Source organism: Scyliorhinus canicula, chromosome 19, assembly GCF_902713615.1.
Source record: "Scyliorhinus canicula chromosome 19, sScyCan1.1, whole genome shotgun sequence".
NCBI classification, from domain to species: Eukaryota; Metazoa; Chordata; class Chondrichthyes; order Carcharhiniformes; family Scyliorhinidae; genus Scyliorhinus; species Scyliorhinus canicula.
Genome location: NC_052164.1, coordinates 79,647,798 through 79,666,774, shown reverse-complemented (window position 1 = coordinate 79,666,774; position 18,977 = coordinate 79,647,798).

Below are 18,977 nucleotides of genomic sequence, written 5' to 3'. Positions count from 1 at the left end.
CCCGCGCCGGGCGCGATTTCAGCGCAGAGGCTCAAAGAATCCTGCCCCCTATGTGGCGGGAGCTCTTGTATCCATTTTCCATGAATAATTAAATGTCTGTAATTCACATCCATTTCAATCATCATTGAAAACCTTTTTTCCGGGAGGAAAGCCTTTCATGTAACATGAACATAAAACATGCTTTAACTGGCCAGTCAAAAGGATACACAATTAATTTTAGTCTTGAGAACATCCAACAATCTCTCATTGTTGCCATAACATTTTTATAATGTGCAAGAGAGTTGTAACTAACCGCCTGTCACCTAACTAATGGCTACAGTTACTGACATCAAGGGGTTCAGAATGTTACTGAGCATAACTTAAAAATGACCTAACATGACAATACAAGCCTCATTGGCCAATCAGATCACATGACCCTTTGGGGACTGCCCCCCCAATTTAAAGAGGCACACTGTCATAGGGAGGCTCAATTTTGCATCGGGAAACCGTCTTGGGCTTTCTCCCCTCCCCACTCCTGAATTTTCAGTGGACTGGGAATGTCTCAAGAAGGTGAAGGCAATACTGGGGAGAGTGCTGCCAAATGCAGCCCTAATATTCTGGCTATGGAGGTGCATTGATGGCCGGCTTTGGGTCTGGTTACATGGGAAGAAGAGACAACAAGCACAAGTGACAGTGGGAGAAATCTAATCCTTTATTGGAGCTGCACCATTCTTCACAGACAAATTTTGAGATGTTATTGAATTATTTCCCATACGCGGGACAAAGGGTGGCCAGAATCATAGAACACCAGCAAAGACAAGGAGGCCATTCAAAGTATAGTTTACATTTAATAAGGTGCAACATAGAACATAGAACATTACAGCGCAGTACAGGCCCTTCGGCCCACGATGTTGCACCGTCCTGTGAAACCCTTCTAAAGTTCCTCTACACTATTCCCTGATCGTCCATATGCCTATCCAATGACCATTTGAATGCGTCAACATCAAAGATTATTGCAGAAAATGAAAGCTCATGATGTAGCGGGTGATATATTAACAGGGATAGAAATTTGGCTGCCTGACAGAAAACAGAGAGTATGCATAAATGGGTCTTAGATTGGCAGGAAGTAATAAGTGGAGTCCTGCAGGAGTATGTGCCTCACCTTTTTATAATTTATATCAATGACTTAGATGAGGGGAGTGAAGGCATATTAACCAAATCTGCAAAAAACACAAAAATGGGCAGGAAAGTATGTTGTGAAGAAGACATAAGAGGCACGATTTAACTAAAAAAACCAGAGTCCCTCCTGGACGCCAGGCCCCAGCGGGGAGTGTCCCTAAGGCTGCACGTTCGCACCATTTCCAGCACTGAGGAGCTCTGGCAAGCGGAACTCCTCAGTGCAGGATGAGATCTGGGCACTATTTCTAAATGGTGCCCCAGTCTCTTTGCTGCCCGATGCGACCCCTGGTTCCCCCCAAAGTCTTAACTCACCTGTCGGGGAATCCTTGAGCACCCTCACACCCATCCACATATTAGCAGGGCATCCCACGGGCTTGATCATCAGCAAGGACAAAATGCCACCTTGGCACCTTGGCACTGCCAGCCGGGTGGTACTGCCAGGGTGCCAGGCTGACCAGCCGGGGCTTTCAAACACCTGGGAGACCCCCAAAGTGTCATTTCACCTGGTCCCCATTTGTGGAAGGTCCCCTGTTTGAGGCCGATATGCGTTGGGTGCCAGTTAGATCTGATGGATGCATGGCTACGTGAGCTTTTAATCTCTTTTAACTACGCGAGTCTGGGTCCCACCCATTGTGGATAGGGTCCAAATCGTGACATCTCACGAGATCTTGTTAGAGCTCACGAGACGTAATAACCATCGAGAATCCCAGGAGAGGTTACTCCTGGGATCTACAGGCTGCGTCCCATCCCGATTCTGGCGGCATGTGGCCGGTATATTGCGCCAAAGGAGTTTGTAGATGAATATAGATAGAGTGAGTGAGCAAGAATCTGGCAGATAGTGTGTAATGTGGGAAGTGTGTTCACTTTGTGAGGAAGAATGAAAAAGTAGAGCATTGCTTCAATGGAGAATGACTGCATAATTCTGAGGTGCATAGGGATCCAGATAGTCTTGTACATTAATCACTAAAAGCTAGTATGCAGGTACAGCATATAATTTGAAGGCTGATTGAATGTCAACCTTTAAAACGGGATGAATTGACCATAAAAATAAGGATGTTGTGCATCAGTTATACAGGGCATAGGTGAGACCATGGGCGCAATGCTCTGACCTCCCAGCCATGTGCATCTCGGTGATGGGAAGTGGAACTTGCTAGCAGCAGGATTCTTTGCTCTCACCACTGTCAATGGGAAATTCTATTGAAGCCACCCCACGCCATTGGGAAATCTGCGGGCTGGGGTACGCTGCTGGCGGGACCAGAGAAGTCCCCCGCCAGCGAATGGCCAGAAAAATCCAGCCCACATCTCAAACACTGTGCACAATTTTGATCTTCTAATTTAAGGGAGGATGGAGATGCTTTCAAGGAGGTTCACTAATATCATAGAATTGCTACAGTGTAGAAGGAAGCCTTTTGGCCCATCGAATCTGCATCAACCCTCTGAAAAAGCACTCGACCTATGCCCACTCCCCCACCCGATCCCCATGACCCTGTACTTCTTTGGGCACTATGGGGCAATTTAGCATGACCAATCCACCTAACCTGCACATCTTTGGACTGTGGGTGGAAACCCAGAGGAACCGGACAAAGTGCAAACTCCACACAGTCACCCAAGGCCGGAATTGAATCCGGTACCCTGATGCTGCGCTGTGAGGCAGCAGTGCTAATCACCGTGCCACCGTGCCACCCTCTGATTGATGCCCGGAATGAGCAGGTTGTCTTATGAGGATAGTTTGGGTAGGCTGAGCATGTTTCCAATGGAGTTTATAAGAGTAAGGGGTGACTTGATTGAAGTGTGTAAAATCCTGAATGGTATTGACCAGATGGACATGGAAAGGATGTTTCCTCTTGTGGTTGAGTGCAGAACTAGGAGGAACTGTTTTAAAATTAGGGGCTGTCTTGTAGGACCGGCATGAGAATTTATTTTTCTCTCAGGGGGTTGTGCGGTTTTGGAACTCTGCCTCAGAAGGCAGTGGAGGTGGGGTCACTGAATATGTTTAAGGTGGATGTAGATAGGTTCTGCATGGTAGCACAGTGGTTAGCACTGTCGCTTCACAGCTCCAGGGTTCCAGGTTCGATTCCCGGCTTGGGTCACTGTCTGTGCGGAGTCTGCACGTTCTCTCCGTGTGTGCGTGGGTTTCCTCCGGGTGCTCCGGTTTCCTCCCACAGTCCAAAGGCATGCAGGTTAGGTGGATTGGCCATGATAAATTGCCCTTGGTGTTCAAAAAGGTTAGATCAAGTTACTGGGTTACGAGGATAGGGTGGAGGTGTGGGCTTAGTGCTCCCAAGGGCCGGTGCAGGCTCAATGGGCCGAATGGCCTCCTTCTGCACTGTAAATGCTTTGATTCTATGATTCAATGGAATCAAATGTTATCAGGTGTGGATGGGAATGTGGAACTCAAGACACAAACTGATAATCTATTGCATTATTAAATGGCAGAGCAAGCTCGAGGAGCCGAATAGTCTACATCTGTTCTTATTTTGTATGTTTGTAGTATCTCTGTTATTACCGAATGACTGAAACATTCTGGTCAGATGGGAATTGGAGGCAAAAATATTAAATGGCATTAAAGACTAAAGACATAAGTATTTCAAATGTATTTTAAAGCATACAAATGACCATTTAAAAGTGATAGCAGTCAGTACTTAATGGAAAATGCCAGAATCAAAGCTAAGGATGAAGGCTCTATTTTTGCTTCAGCCAATTCCTTTTGGCTGCTTGCATTGAATATTACTTTATTCATTTTCCTGAATTTTGGACCTAACTTTAACAGAAAAAATGTAGTCCCAATTACTAGGAGTAAAAGCACACCTCCTTTAAATTTTAATTGCATTTTAAACTCCACATCCCCCAAAACTCCGGGAGCTCAATTGGTGAGTTCCCAATGACAGGCAGACATCATAACAGGGACTTGGTGCTGATGTATGGCCAGGCCTTCTGAAGCCTAGAAGGTGCTAAACTTTCACTCCTGCCTCCCACCATTTGGAGCAGGCAATTTTCCATAACATCTTTAAGAAAAAGAATTGTTCCTCATTTGGACCCTTAATATACATTTTGACCCTTCTTAAATCGGGGTCGGTTGAAAAATCCAATTTTTAAATCAATTGCAGGCAAACGTACCTGAACCCTTCCGGGCAGCCTGTGCAATTCTGTGACCCCGGCAGGGAGAAGAAACCTTCCTGACATGGAATAGGGTGTTCGGAAGGATCTGGGCACTTGCAGCCAGCTAGACATTCCTTGCATGACTTAGACCCCATCATGCTAAAGAAGCCTGGTGCGCACCTTCAAAGTGAACAAGAACATAGCACAAATTATCTCCAATCTCTTTATTGACGTCTCAAACAAATATAGGATTACTTTGACTGCAGTTATTGTGGCACATGTTAGTAGCTAACAAGCAATTGCCACTTCAAAATGATGTCAAAGCACCTCCATCATTCTGGAGTCAGGTTCCAACCTGAATGCGGAGGAGAGTTGTGTGATCACATCTGTTTTTGTGTGAAATCACATGGAGTATACCTTCGCTATTGTATCAAATCGGGGGTGATATTAACCTTCGGAGCCCAGCGCAAGTCCAGCAGGTGGGTATTTGCAATGGGTCTGGCAGCAAATGTATAGAGAGAAACAGAAAGAGTTTGCGTTTCAAATCAAAGATGGCTCGTTTGATTGGAAACATTAACTCAGCTGATCTCTTCATAGATGCTGCCAGACCCATTGCAAATACCCACCTGCTGGACTTGCGCAGGGCTCCGAAGATTAAAATTTTAATATCCCACACGGGACCTATGGGGTGGGAATGCTTGTCTTCCCCGTGCTAGGGGCGGGGTATCATAATTACACAACGTATGTAAGGTCGGCCAGTCGGGCACCGACCTGAGAGGAATCTGGTAGGGATCTACTGGGTAGCATATATCCCGTTTGTGTATCATTATTCAAAAAAGATCACCCCTGATTTGACACATCAACAAAGGTATACTTCAGCACCTGCAGTATTCTGCTTTTATTAAGGTAGTTATAATAGTCTGGGACACCTAACCTGTCACCATGTAGCCAGGGTGCCATCACCTGCTATTTTAATCAGCTGTCCAAAAATTGGCAAATTTCTTTCTTCCCATAAAGTCAAAGCGGGACAGCAGAACGGCCCCAGAATAGGCTGAAAAAAATTATTGTTCGACTTTGAAACTTGCTGCAGTGAGCCACATTCTTGAACCGTTGCAGTCCATGTGGTGTGGGTGCATCCACAGTGCTATTGAGAAGTGAGTTCCAGAACTTTGTCCCCTTTGGATTCCTTCCTGAGGCCTTCGTAGGAGTGCTGAAACTTATTGAGACTCTCTCCTCATACCAAATACATGTTTGTGAGGCATCTTGGGCGGTATTCTCCCCCCCCACGCTGCCCCGGCACCAGCACGTGATTCTCCAACCCCCCCAAAACTAGCGGCACGCGAATCGCGCCGGGCCGCTTGGAGAATCGCCGCCAACGGCGAGCGGCGATTCTCTGGCCCGGATCGGCCGGGCGGCCGCTCCGACACGACAGGTTCCTGCCGGCGCCATCCACTCCTGGTCGCTGCCGGCCGGAACTGTGCGGGAATGCTGGGGGGGTGTGTGGCCTGTGTGGGGGGAAGGGGGCTCCTTCACTGCAGGGGAGGGGGGCCTCCGATGGGATCTGTCCCGCGATCGGGACCCACCAATCGGCGGGCCGGCCTCTCCCCTCCCCCCGGGCCTAGCTCCTTCTGTGGCCGGTCCCAGAACACCGGCGCCATGTGGGTGAGGGGCTAGCGCATGTAAGAAGTTCCCCGCGCATGCGCAGGTTGGTGCGGCGCCCATTTGGCGCCGTGTGAGGAGGCTGGAGTGGCGTGAACCGCTCCAGCGCCATGCTGGCCCCCTGTGGGGGCCAGAATAGGTCGTGCCCGGGCCCTGTTCACGTTGTCGTGAAACGCAACGCCGTTCACGACAGCGCGGGTACTTAGTCCCGGGAACGGAGAATACCGACCCCTGTGTCCTAATTCTACCACTTACACATGTTGATGGTGGGGTCTGGATCAGATAAAGTTGTGCAACAAGGTGAGAAGTTGGGCCGGGATTCTCCCCTACCCGGCGGGGTGGGGGGTCCCAGCGTACCGGAGTGGCGAGAACCACTACTGCGTCGGGCCTCCCCAAAGGTGCGGAATTCTTCGCACCTTTGGGGGCAAGGCCTGTGCCAGAGTGGTTGGCGCCCCGCCGACTGAAGCGAACAGCCTTTGGCGCCCCACAGACCGGCGCCGCGGCTGGCCGAAAGGCCTTCGCCAGCCGGCGTGAGTCCGCGCATGCGCCGGAGCGTCAGCGGCTGCTGACGTCACCTCGGCGCATGTGCGGATGGAAGGGGTCTCTTCTGCCTCCGCCATGGTGAAGACCATGGAACACCCGGGAACCGGCGGGGCCGGGAATCGAGCCGCGCCGGTCGGCGGTCCCCCCGCGCCGGACGACGGGCCCCCCGCAGTGATTCACCAGCCCGCGATGGGCCGAAGTCCCTCCGCTGTCAGGCCTCTCCCGCCGACGTGGTTTAAACCACCTCTGGTGCCGGCGGGAGCAGGCGGCGGGAGTGGACCCCGGGGTCCGGGGGGGGGGTGGGGGCACGGGGCGATCTGACCCCTTGATCGGGTGGGCCCCGATCGTGGGCCGGGCCACTGTGGGGGCACCCCCCGGGGTCCGATCACCCCGCGCCCCCCCCCCCCCCCAGGACCCCGGGGCCCGCTCGCGCTGCCTCCTCCCGCTGGCAGCAGACGTAGTTTAAACCATGTTGGCGGGAGAGGCCTGACAGCGGCGGGACTTCGGCCCATGGCGGGCCGGAGAATCGCCGCGGGAGGCCCGCTGACCGGCGCGGGGGGCCCGCCGACCGGCGCGGCGCGATTCCCGCCCTCGCCGGTTCCCGCGTGGCGGAGAATTCCGGCCATGGCGGGGGTGGGGCTTACTCTGGCCCCGGACGATTCTCTGACTCTGCGGGGGTGTTGGATAATTCCCCCCTTGGGTTTTATGATTAAAAGATGGCCTCATGTAAGAGGTGGGCACGTACAGTTTCATTCTGGAAACTTGTGAGTTAAAAAGCAGATGTGGGTTTAAAAAGTGCTGAGTCTCATCAACCCTCTGGGCATCATAAATCTAAGTAAGACTTTTATAATGTTCCAGAATGTGAAGCTGAGTGAATGCCTATAAGCATGTTGGCAGAAGAATATTTCCTGTCCCTGAGAGTTGGATTGAGATACATTTAGCACAAGCTTGGAGCCAATTCTGTAACTAACATTCTCAGAATTCCTGCAATGCGGATCATTAATTCTTCGTTTTCTGATTGCTGTGGAGGTTTCATTCCTCTCCTTGAATTGTTACTCATCTCACGTGCTGGCTGCCATATTCATCCTTCTGTCCTGCAGCACTTCTCAATGGTGAGCAAGAACACGAGTTGCTGCCAGGTCCTATGCATGAAACCCTGTATTTCTATCCAGAAGGTGTACAAAAGTAGCATGCCTAATCCCGCGTTCTAGTTTTCACGCTGTTGAAATAAGCAAGAGGTGGAAATGGCCCAATTATGCTGTGGCCCTCATTTTAACCATTTGTCTCTGGAAAGAGACTGGGAAAAGCTCTGGGACCGCCCCTTGGAGGGGAGGATGGCCGCAAAGCATTGCTGCGTGAGGTGGGCATTGAGATTCCTGGAAGAATAAAAATGGATTTCATGTCCTCCCGAAAAAAAATCAGAAAAGTTTGATTTTTTTGATCAGTTATCTGGATTGAGAACTATTTGCATAATTAGCAGATGTTGGGAATTTCATTTTATTTTCAGCCATTTTATATTACATTTACTAATTCCACATTGATTATTGTAATATTACGATAAATCACAATCGGAAATGAACGCATAGGCATAGGATGGTGTAAGACGTGGAACCAAACACAAGGGAAAGGGAAGCAAAATGTTGGAAATCTGAAATAAAAACAGAAAATGTGGAAAAACTCAGCAAGTTTGGCAGCACCTGTGGCAAGAGATAAGGACTCGAAACATTAACTCTCTGTCTCACTCCACAGTACTCCGGAGCTGTCGAGCTTCTCCAGCATTTTCTCTTTCAATAAAAGGAAAAGTGAATGTGAATTTGCCTCGATCACTGGATTCTGGCCAGGATTTTCTCATCATTTCATAATTCCAACCCACGTTTCCCTTCAAGTGAATTGGAGACAATCAATGTTTGCTGAGCACCAGTGGAAAGTATTTGGTCTACGATGGTGTAATGGTTATGTTGCTGGATTAGCTGAGGCCAACACTAATGATCCAGAGACACAGGATTTCTGCTGCTGGGATTGGGTCTGAAAGGAGGTGGGTGACTGAACAAAAATGGCGCCATGTCAGGTATGACAATTTCAGGAGTTGTCTGCCTCAGACTTGCTGAAGGCAGGGATGGACCAAGTCAGGTGTGAGTCAGTGAGGCAAGAAATGTTTGTGGAGGTAAAAGTCTAAATGCTGATCAACCCCATTGGATCAATACCCATTGAAGGAAAAGTTGCGCAACCCATCGCAGATCAGGGCAGAAGTCGGCATTAGGATCTTTGCTAGTTGGGGGTCATCACCCTCCTAGTGTTGTGTGGGAGGAGGCTAGGGAGCTTGAGAATAACTGGCTTAAGCCAACTGGCCACGCATCTATTTTCCATTCACAATCACTAGTATGTCAGTCAGAGATTCCTTGCATATCACTTGGACTTATAATTAAAGGTTTTAAAAAGATGTTTTAATGAAGTAATCATGCAGTCTTTGTGAGAAATGTTTGCCAATCTAGTTTACTCACCTGGTCTGACCAGTGCTACCTCTTTGTGGACAGTAGAAGCCACGATCACATATCAGGCATGAGAGACGGCCCGTGGTAGAAAAGCTTCCAACCGGGCAGATTCCGGGTGCTGCAGTAGTGGTGGGACACTTGTAGCCAGCTGGGCAGAGAATGCAGGAGGTCGCTTTACCCAAGGAATATAGCCCGGGCCCACATGCTACTGGGTCTGAAAGTTGAACAATTATTAATAGAGTTTTACAAAATCAAATCAAATCACGCACACATTTTGGGAAGGCATTTTGGTTTTGTTGTGAGTGTTAGGGTATTTGGAAGTGCTGTATAATTAATATAAACCAGTGCAGGTCAACCAAAAAGTAACTTTCACTTTAGGTTGGTCTAATTTAGGTAATGGAGGCTGTTGTTTAGTTCAGTTGGAGCATTCTGGATGAGACTGTGGCAAAATTTAATTTCTCCAGTTGATGGAGCTATTACTGTAACTCTGCCGCAAGCTGAAGTGAATCTTTTAAAACAAGAGCCTGAATTTTGCAGTGTACGAGCAAATGAATGGCACTCACTTCCATAAAAGTTGCCATAAATTGTTATTGGGCTCTCTGAGGTCAGTTTGCATTTGGCACCTGCTATGGGGAACCTGTGGTGTTTGTAAACAGGTCAAGCATCAGGACGGCTGACCAGGCAATCAAGTTGAAAATTTCTCACAGGTGGCAAAGTGGGAGGTGAGAAAACAAGAAACATGAATTGCATATAACCGTTGTGCAGAAAGTGAACTGAAGTTTGGGGCATACACATGGGGCGGGCTACCATGCCGCCCCGACGGCGCCACGTGATTCTCCGAGGAGCGGACAATTGGGGCCATTTGCGCCGGCGCAGCGCTGGTCGCGGGCCACCGTCCGTGGCCAGGCCGCCAATTCTCCGGCCTTGATGGGCTGAGCAGCCGCGTGGAAACGGCAGAGTCCCGCTGGCGCCGTTCACACCTGCTAAAGCCGGCGGGAACTCTGCGCGTAGGGTCAGGGGGCAGCCTTTGGGGGGCTCCTTCACCGGGGTTGGTCTGCGATGGGATCTGGCCCGTGATCGGGGCCTCTCCAGCCCTGGCCCTATTTTGTTATGCGACTGGCCCCTGAAACCCCACGGCATGTTGCTTCAGGGCCGGTGCGTTGAGGGGGTCCCCCGCGTATTCGCAGGTTAGCGCCGTGCCACGTGTTGGCACCGGGAAGGGAGGCTGGAGCGGCATGAACCGGCATGAGCGGCTGTGGGGGCCAGAATTGGTAGTGCCCGCGCCCGTTTCGCGCCGTCGTGAAACGCGAAGGCGTTCACGACGGCACGGACACTCTGCCTCCTTTTCGGAGAATCCCACCCTTGGGATTCAGAGAGAAACTTGAAGAAAAAAACGAAAACTTCAAAATATATACATTAATTTAAATCTGGAATCATTAATTTTCTGCTGAGGACATGAGACTCCACACTTATAAAATTAATTTTTCAGTGGTTTCCCAGAAATGGTTAAGACTTACTAGGCAGTTAGAATTCAGTTACTCCTGGTTGAACAAAGCTAATTCTTTGAAAACAAAAATGAAAATAGTGGATAATTAGTTAAAGTTCATGCCTGAACAATGATAAGTTTGGTGATTCTATTGATGAGGATTGCAACAATGCACCCGATAGGGAAGCAGCTTATCACTGCCAGCGATGTATAGATTTCCCTGTTTAATTGTGTGCATAATTGTGGACATGCAGATGCCAGAAGTTGCCATCTCCACACAATGATAATGGCTGACAGTTCGTGCAAGGGAAAACTCCAGGTTTAATATCAAGATTAAAGTGACTAAAATTGAACAGTTAATTAAATTCTGCATTTCACTATTAAAACTCTGTCCACAACAAGGCTTTCATAAGTTGGATACATTCTGGTAAATCAGATTTCCAATATAGTAACAGGCAAGAAATGAAGTGGGTTTGTAGATTTACAGGTCCTGTGACTCCATTGCAATGATTATCTAGTTAGAGTTCATAACCCAGGTCATGTATTGAAAGATTGGTCTGTAAAGCACAATAGCCTGCAGTGCTGGCACGCTTCTGTTGTCTTTGAAATAAACAGCACAAGGCACTGCCAACCTGGAGATAGGTAAAGTCACGGAAGGCAGGAAGCTGCTGTCACATTTAGTGTGAAGTTAATTGCACTTCCAATTCGACACAATAGAACTTTTAAACAATAGAACCTTTAAAGCCTATGCTGTTAAATAAACATTTTGCATAGTGTGGTATTTTGCAAATGTCTTACATGCTCTGGACACTAGATGGTGGTATGACTCACAATTCTGACGTCCATGATCACAAAGTCATGGGTGGGATATTCCACGCCTCTGGCCGCGTGTTTTGAAGCGGTGGAGGCCGAATGCCACTGGCCGGCAGCAGGATCGTGTGGTCATGCCACTGCCAATAGGGTTTATATCTACCCCCCCCCCCCCCCCCCCACCCCTGCCCTCTGCCAGAAAAATCACGGCAGGTTTCGCTGTCGGTGGGAACGGAAGATCCCATTGACGGAATGTCCAGAAAATTCTGGCCAGAGGAAACAGGAACGAGAACAGTTCATTTGGCCTCTCCTTCTCCAACCCCTTATTTTTAAACTGTGTCCTCTGTCTAGTTCTAGACTCCCCCACAAGGGAAAATATCCTCCCAGCAGCTACCATCTCCTCAAAATCTTATCAATTTCAATAAGATCACCTCTCATTGCTCGAAACTCCAATGTGCAAAGGCTTAACCTCCTCATATGCCAGCCCAGGAATTAGTCAAGTGAACCTTCTCTGCACTGCTTCTAAAGACGTCATATCCCTCCTTAAGTAAGGACAAAGAAATTGGACACAGTACTCTAGGTGCAGTCTCACTGAAGCTTTGTACAACTTAGTAATACTTTACAACTATTATACACCATCTGCCTTGCAATAAAGGCCAACGTTCCATTTGCCTTCCGAATCACGTGCTGTACTTGTATGCTAGTTTTTTTTGTGATTCCCAGGACCCCCAGATACCCCTGCACCACAGAATGCTGCAGTCTCTTTTCATTTAAATAATATTCTGACAATTATAATAATATCTCCCAAGATGATAGATTAAAAAGACTAATTTCAGTTAACTGACTGTAGCAATGCCATGGTCAAAGTAATAATAATGCAGGCAGCTGTATAATTATTATAACATTAACAATTACTGTGTCACATTTAATTCTGATATTAGACCTTAAGTATCAATGATGAAAGTCAGCTTTATTCATATAGCTCAAATATCGTAACTGTTGCCCTTCATACTTGATGTTGAAGCCACTTGAAAACCAAAGATTTTTCTGAGGGGTTGGATAGTGGAAGACATTTTATTTTTGGGATACGTTCCTTCTGACACACACACTTACATGGATAGAGAGACACATAGACACATATATACACTGTTGTATGGTTTTGACAGGCTAAGGATTAATTGCGGAGACAGAGATGTCTGAACAATAACTGGTTAAGTGTACGAACATACTATTGACAGATGTACAAAACTACAGGTATTACTCAGTTTAAGCCATAAGTATTCTTCATCAAGACTTCTAGTCATGTGACCTGCTCATCGATCATCATATGGGCGGTACCATTTCTCCAGTATTGACCATTGACCAATGTTTTGTAGATGGTGGGGTCTCACTGCCCCCCTACCTAGGAGTTGGCAGGGAACACGTTCCCACATGACTCTGAGTGCCCCGCAGCCATTTCACGCTTGAATGAACATTAAGTAGCCGCAGTTGGGATGTCCTCCCCTCATTCAGGAGGAAGACCCACAATTAGAGAGCTGCTGGCTAATCTAATTTGCTGGCAGCTCTCCAGCCTGTGCATTGATAAGAGATGCAGTGGGCAGCACGGTAGCATTGTCGATAGCACAATTGCTTCACAGCTCCAGGGTCCCAGGTTCGATTCCGGCTTGGGTCACTGTCTGTGTGGAGTCTGCACATCCTCCCCGTGTGTGCGTGGGTTTCCTCCGGGTACTCCGGTTTCCTCCCACAGTCCAAAGATGTGCAGGTTAGGTGGATTGGCCATGATAAATTGCCCTTAGTGTCCAAAATTGCCTTAGTGTTGGGTGGGGTTTTTGGGTTATGGGGATAGGGTGGAGGTGTTGACCTTGGGTAGGGTGCTCTTTCCAAGAACCGGTGCAGACTCCATGGGCCGAATGGCCTCCTTCTGCACTGTCAATTCTATGATAATCTAATCTATGGACTGAAGGGGAAGTGCCTGAAGATTCCTGAGACTGTCAGGCCACCAAAGGCCAAGTTAAATTCATATGTTCAAGTGGTCCCAGGGCGGGGAGGGGAGAGTAGGTCTTGGCACAAGGAGGGGGGTAATGCAAAGGGGACAAGTAATAAGTAAGTAATAATAAGTAATAATCGCTTATTGTCACAAGTATGTTTCAATGATGTTACTGTGAAAATTCCCTAGTCGCCACATTCCGGTGTGTGTTCTGGGAGGCCGGTACCTGGACGAATCGGGGTCTCCTGCAATGGCTGGGGTTGGGGAAGGGGGGGGGGCAGTTTGAGGGCCCTGGAACCTAACAGTGGGGGACCTCAGAAAGGGGCTTCTGATGGATGCGCTCCCCCCCTATCCGCAGCTCCTCTTTCCCACCTAAAACCTTAGTTCATTGATTTTCAGACTTCCTCTATGCAAGCTCAATCATCCCGCCAGCCTAGAAATTGAGATTTGCCCTCACCCCCAATGTAAAATCACTCTATGATGGGACTGTACAGGAACCTGGTGGAAATCAGCGCTCTTCAATATTCATGCTTCCTCCACTCATCGAACAACACACTGGCGGGTGTGTTGTTACTCGTGTCTTAATAAAGCTCGTAGTCTCAAATGTGGAGAAGATGCTTTATTGTGAGTTCGTTCTCTCTTCAGAGCTGTTTCCTAAGGTTACCTTCAGTGTTCCTAGCTGGCGTGTGTGTTGTATCTGTGTTGCTCCAAGTTCTGCCCTTAGTGAAGTGTGTCCTCACTTCCTGTCCCCGTCTATTTATATGGCTCTCCCGTGCCCCCTCTAGTGTTTGCTCAGTTGTATTGCATCTAGTTAACTTGTGATCACCACAGCGGGGGAGGGTGAAATTCTGTCCTTTAGCTCTTTCTGAACATTCTGATAATACATCTCCCCCAAGCCTTTATCTGAATATAATTTATATCTACATACTACCCCCTCAGCACTCCACCTGAATTCTCTGACTTGATATATTTAAGAAATCTGGGCGTTTCAGTACTCTCCCTGATTGTGTCATGGTGAGGCTTAGAACATCACGGGCTGGATTCTCCGAATCCCGACGCCGAAATCGCGTTCGGCAACGGGGCGGAGAATCCCCAATGATGATGAAATCGGGGGCGGCGCCGCTTTCGCGATGCGCCGTCCCCGACCACCGAGTTCCCGACGGTGTGGGTCTCTCATGGTCTCACCCATCAGGAACTCAGCATGGCGGCTGCGGACTCAGTCCAGGCGCCATACTCGGGGGAGGGTCGATCCGGGGGCAGGGGGGGAATTATTTGGGGCTGGTGGCACTGTGGTGGGGCAGTCCGGGGCGTGCGAGCCAGCCGAAGGGGGACTATTTTGTGGGCCGGGTCCGCGGGCTGTGTCCACCATGAAGCACGGCGCGGTCGTTGCAGGTTGCCGCCGTCCACATGCGTCGACCATGGACCCGGCAATTCTGTAGGCCGTGTCGGCAGCGAGAGCTGGGAGCTCTCCGCTGCCTGGCTCTAGCCCCACAGAACAGGGAATCGGTGGCCATTTTGCGCCAGTCTTCCTGGCGTAAAACACCACTGTCTTCACACCGGCGGGGGGACCTTGTCTCCAGATCAGAGAACCCAGCCCCATTTGTCTCCCTTTGAACTGGATTCTCCGAGACATCGCACCAAAATCATGAAACCCGATCGGCCGGAGAATCAGCTCCGATGCCGAAATTCGGCTTGACGTCGGTATTGCGCCGATATCGAATTCTCCGGACCCCCCAAATCAACAAAATCACAGCACCCGCCACGCGGCCTGGAGGATCGCTTCAAGTGCCCTGTTTAATTCTTCAGCAGCGATTCTAAGGATGTGCAGGTTACATGGATGGGCCATGTTAAATTGTCCCTTTGTGTCCAGGGATGTGCAGGTTAGGGTATGGGGTTATGGGGATAGGGCAGGATGGTGCAGGATCGGTGCTTACTCGAGGGGCCAAACAACTTCCTTCTGGGTGGCACAGTGGTTAGCACTGCTAACTCACAGTGCCAGGGACCCGGGTTCAATTCCAATCTTGGGTGACTGTGTGAAATTTTCACATTCTCCTTGCGTCTGCGTGGGTTTCCTCCGGGTTGTCTGGTTTGCTCCTATAGTCCAGAAATGTGCAGGATAGGCGGATTGGCCATGCTAAATTGCCCCTTAGTGTCCAAAGATGTGCAGTTTAGGTGAATTTATGTGGTTACGGGGATAGGGCAAGTGAGCCGGTCTAGGTATAGTGCTCTTTCAGAGGGTCACTGCAGACTCATTAGGCCGAATTACCTCCTTCTACATTGTAGGAATTCTAATATAGCCTTTTCTTCTCTTTCTTACTGCCATGTATTTACTTTGCAAATTAGTTGCATTGCTTAAAAAATATAAAATCGTAATGAATATATGTTTGAAAAAATAAGACGTTCAAAGGGAGACAAATGATGCTCTAAGCCTCACCATGACACCATCAGGGAGAATCGTGAAACCTCCAGATTGCCTAAATCTATCAAGTCAGAGACTTCATGTGCCGCCACTCGTATCCTCCCATTGTGAGAGCTCTTAAAAAAAAAGGACCCAAAGAAAAAAGTTCCAAGGACAAGGAAGAGTCAGAGGAAACCCATTCCTGGTCTGGGTATGTAATCTGCCCAGCCCATTGAAGGATTCTTAATAACAAACTAACAAAAAAAAAAACTCCACCATCACCATCCACCCTGGCTTCACTCATCTTCATTATGAATGAGGTATGAGTGACAAAAAAGGCACTCCCCTCCAGATTATACCACAAATGACAAAAAGGAGTAAAACTGCACAGACCACGTTTCACACAATCGACGAAATATGATTTTTGCGAGAATACGATGACAGATAACACTTGCCTCATGCTCACATTTCACGCGGCCTTGCTGGAGAAAAGAAATCAGCAACATAATCACAAGGGAGTAAAGTCCAGGATTATAGAAGAATTGCAAGAAAATGACAGAATCTGTGTTACTCGAGAAGGCCAACGCTAAAACAGGATCAATGAACACTTTGCAGGATCTCTCAAAGATCCCAATGAATGAAGCATCTTCACATCCACAATGCCGCAGCTCTGATGCCCAAGCAACCCACAGACTAGGTCTTGGCTGAGGGGGATGAGTCGACCCACTCGGCCACCTCAAACCCCTCATGTCAAATATAGAAGAGGGGCTAACATAGGCCCATGGTCAGGGTGGGCCCAACCGATCCCAGGCCTCGAAGATCGGAAACTCTGCTCTGCTGAACCTGATGAACCCAGACTCTAAATCAAGATTACTAAAGCATGGCAGCAAACTTCAGACCCAATTAGGAACTCGCCTCCCACTTCTCGCCAGGGACCATGTTCACGGACACACCTTGCCCAGCCCCTACATCGTGAATTTGCCAGGATGAATGGCATGGCATGCAGCGGGATCTCAATGTCTTAAAGGCGGGCCCATATCAGGGAATGTGCTCTTCTTAACGGAAAATCACTCTCATGCGCCTCCGCCCTTCTCACAAAAACACCTTGGAAATACTCAAAGTGAGCTCTGAAGACCTCACCGCAGGGTTGAGATCTTCTCCCAGACAAACATACACAATGGCGGCTATAGTTAGGATGCACACAGTACCACCGAGGCGAAAGCCCTCTGACCAGCACCAACGCTACTGCAAGCTGGGAACTCTGACCAGCACCAACGCTACTGCAAGCTGGACCCTCTCACCAGCGCCAACGCTACTGCAAGCTGAGCCCTCTCACCAGCGCCAACGCTACTGCAGCTGGACCCTCTGACCAGCATCAACGCGACTGCAAGCTGGACCCTCTGACCAGCACCAACGCAACTGCAAGCTGGACCCTCTGACCAGCACCAACGCTACTGCAAGCTGGACCCTCTGACCAGCACCAACGCTACTGCAAGCTGGACCCTCTGACCAGCACCAACGCTACTGCAAGCTGGACCCTCTGACCAGCACCAACGCTACTGCGGCTGGACCCTCTCACCAGCATCAACGCTACTGCAGCTGGGAACTCTGACCAGCACCAACGCTACTGCAAGCTGAGCCCTCTGACCAGCACCAACGCTACTGCAAGCTGGACCCTCTCACCAGCACCAACGCTACTGCGGCTGGACCCTCTCACCAGCAAAAAACGCTACTGCAAGCTGGACCCTCTGACCAGCACCAACGCTACTGCAGCTGGACCCTCTGACCAGCACCAACGCTACTGCAAGCTGGACCCTCTGACCAGCACCAACGCTACTGCAAGCTGGACCCTCTGACCAGCACCAACGCTACTGCAGCTGGACCCTCTGACCAGCACCAACGCTACTGCAAGCTGAGCCCTCTGACCAGCACCAACGCTACTGCAGCTGGGCCCTCTCACCAGCACCAACGCTACTGCAAGCTGAGCCCTCTGACCAGCACCAACGCTACTGCAGCTGGGCCCTCTCACCAGCACCAACGCTACTGCAAGCTGAGCCCTCTGACCAGCACCAACGCTACTGCAGCTGGGCCCTCTGACCAGCACCAACGCTACTGCAAGCTGGACCCTCTCACCAGCGCCAACGCTACTGCAAGCTGAGCCCTCTGACCAGCGCCAACGCTACTGCAAGCTGGACCCTCTCACCAGCACCAACGCTACTGCAAGCTGGACCCTCTCACCAGCGCCAACGCTACTGCAGCTGGACCCTCTGACCAGCATCAACGCTACTGCGGCTGAGCCCTCTCACCAGCACCAACGCTACTGCAGCTGGACCCTCTGACCAGCACCAACGCTACTGCAAGCTGAGCCCTCTGACCAGCACCAACGCTACTGCAGCTGGACCCTCTGACCAGCGCCAACACTACTGCAAGCTGGACCCTCTGACCAGCATCAACGCTACTGCGGCTGGACCCTCTCACCAGCACCAACGCTACTGCAAGCTGGACCCTCTCACCAGCATCAACGCTACTGCGGCTGGACCCTCTGACCAGCACCAACGCTACTGCGGCTGGACCCTCTCACCAGCATCAACGCTACTGCGGCTGGACCCTCTCACCAGCACCAACGCTACTGCAGCTGGACCCTCTGACCAGCACCAACGCTACTGCAGCTGGGAACTCTGACCAGCACCAACGCTACTGCAGCTGGACCCTCTCACCAGCGCCAACACTATTGCGGCTGGACCCTCTGACCAGCACCAACGCTACTGCGGCTGGGCCCTCTGACCAGCACCAACGCTACTGCGGCTGGGCCCTCTGACCAGCACCAACGCTACTGCAGCTGGACCCTCTCACCAGCACCAATGCTACTGCAAGCTGGACCCTCTGACCAGCACCAACGCTACTGTAAGCTGAGCTCTCTGACCAGCACCAACGCTACTGCAGCTGGACCCTCTGACCAGCACCAACGCTACTGCAGCTGGACCCTCTGACCAGCATCAACGCTACTGCAAGCTGAGCCCTCTGACCAGCACCAACGCTACTGCAAGCTGAGCCCTCTCACCAGCACCAACGCTACTGCAGCTGGACCCTCTGACCAGCACCAACGCTACTGCGGCTGGGCCCTCTGACCAGCACCAACGCTACTGCAGCTGGACCCTCTGACCAGCACCAACGCTACTGCAAGCTGAGCCCTCTGACCAGCACCAACGCTACTGCAGCTGGACCCTCTCACCAGCATCAACGCTACTGCGGCTGGGCCCTCTCACCAGCATCAACGCTACTGCGGCTGGACCCTCTCACCAGCACCAACGCTACTGCAGCTGGGCCCTCTCACCAGCACCAACG